This window comes from Halyomorpha halys, unplaced genomic scaffold (genome assembly GCF_000696795.3).
Source record: "Halyomorpha halys isolate HHAL.00 unplaced genomic scaffold, Hhal_1.1 Scaffold142.1, whole genome shotgun sequence".
In the NCBI taxonomy this organism is placed as follows: Eukaryota; Metazoa; Arthropoda; class Insecta; order Hemiptera; family Pentatomidae; genus Halyomorpha; species Halyomorpha halys.
The window spans coordinates 245,782-247,855 of record NW_027113471.1 but is presented as its reverse complement, the minus strand read 5'-3'; the positions used below and the strand labels follow the sequence as shown (position 1 = coordinate 247,855).

The 2,074-nt window shown below is 33.8% G+C and overlaps 1 long non-coding RNA gene across 1 annotated transcript; it reads left to right on the top strand.

Annotated features, from left to right (window-relative positions):
• The first annotated feature begins 1,330 nt into the window (after positions 1–1,330).
• On the top strand, positions 1,331–1,847 carry LOC136796644 (uncharacterized). The gene is made up of 2 exons (XR_010844404.1): positions 1,331–1,423; positions 1,505–1,847. It is a non-coding gene; the product is annotated as an uncharacterized lncRNA (long non-coding RNA).
• The last annotated feature ends 227 nt before the right edge of the window (positions 1,848–2,074 follow it).

Sequence of the window (2,074 nt, the reverse complement as noted above, 5' to 3'; positions counted from 1 at the left end):
TACCTTTATATTTATGAAATACTAGCTGACCCGGCAATGCTTATTGCTACATTTGAGGACTTTTATAGTTTTAATGTGGAAAGTGTAGCTTATTGGCGAGGCACTAATCTACAAACTCCAAGGACCCAAGTCCGAATTCGGCTGTGGCAGATAATTTTTTACGGTTGCCATGGTGAAACAAAAACACTGGCTAGATCTGTGTAGACAAGAGGTCATGGTGAAAACAAAACACGAGCGATATGTTTTAGACGAGTGGGTTTTGGTTTTGTGAAGGTGACAGTTTGATTTTGGAACACGTTACGACTGTTCAATGTGAAGTGGTAATAGTTTAAAGGCCCTCTGTCTTTACTGTTTGAACCGGAATATGACCATATCAGAAATGTTGTCATATATGTTTTGTTTTTCAAAAATATGGTGTTTTACTTCAATAGACGGTCATTAACACAGGAAGTGGAGATATAGTGCAGTGACGTTTCTTCAGCATGTCCTGGATTAGAGAATAATAATGTAAATATAGTTATTAAGGTTAAGCATTAAATTAAGGTTAAGTCAACCTATAAGTTTTAATTGTTTTATTAATAAGAATTCTTTTTTTTTTCCTTTTCATTTTGTGTAAATATATTTCTTCTTATTATTAAACTTTTGTACATATAGTTCTGCTGTTCTTTCTCTGCATTCAACTTGTGTATTTACTTATATTTTTTTTATTTTTTGTTGTTGTTCACGGAATATTACGATAATTCAACAGGTGGGTAGGTAACCCCTAAGTTTTCTGTTTACAACAATTGTTTACATAGGGGTATATCTTAGTTATATTGTAAGAATAATCCTTCGGGGTTTTCGTTATTTCCAAGTAAAAAATTATGTGGCGCCTTTATCTTGTTTTTCCTTTTGCGATTTTATTTTTTATTATTTTCCTTTAACTCACCCCCTTTTCTGCTGAGCGTGGGCAACTATAAACGATAAACATATAACTAAGGATAAGTCAAAATTTACGGTTATAAATTATTATCTGTTATCTATAGCTGATGAGTCAACCCTGTGGGCTCGGGTTGAGGGTTGATAACCTTATAAAATGGGCACCCATAATTGGTAATAAATCTCGCGGCCCAGCGTGATTCTAGCCAAATCACTTTGCAAACTAAGTTAGGGTTAAAATTTATGTAAATATAAGTGACAAAGAATAAATAAATATATATCTGTATACCTATCAGTTGATAATCGATTATCAAAAACAGAGAGAATTAAGACATTCTTCATATCAGTATTATCACATCGATAATGATATCAAAAGCTGTTTGCGTAGAAAGGCTTTTACCGACCTTGGAGCCACGATACAGTGGCCATTTGGTGAAGGGTCTGAGTATATATATCGAGGGTAGCACTAGCTTAGGCACACTCAGTCATCAACATGTACAAGCTCGTGAGTGTTAATTTCATTTCAGTTCTATTAATATATAATTAATAATATAATTCAATTATATAATTTTTAATATATTTCCAGATCGTCCTCTCCGCTCTGGTAGCCGTCGCTTTCGCCGCTTCCTACGGCGGCCAGGAGTCCCACGGACACGCATACTCGACCCAGAACCAAGTCAACTACGTCAAGGATTCAGTTCCAGTCGAGATCAAAGTCAAGTCCGCTCCAGTAGTCCACCATGTTCCAGTCGTCTCTCACGTTCCAGTAGTCCACCATGTTCCAGTCCTACAACATATTCCATCATACCACCACTAAATTCCTCAGTTGAACTTCAAAGACTTATCTTCATACCTCAATTCCATAAATCAAAATTTATTTATGTATTTATTATCTTCGGCATATCAATAAATTAATGTTAAATTCTTAATATTATTTTTTTTTTATCATGAAACATTCTTTTCTATATTTTTAAAGGACTCAGTTTTTCCTAGCTGTGATGCCAATTAAATTTTACTTGGTCTGAAAAAACAAAATCATTAATTGAGCAATATCGTTCATAAATCAAATTAAACTTGGTTAATAAATCGAATTGAACCCAGGTTGATATTTGAAGGAACATTTTATAATATAGGTCTTTTCAATTTAATCATCCAA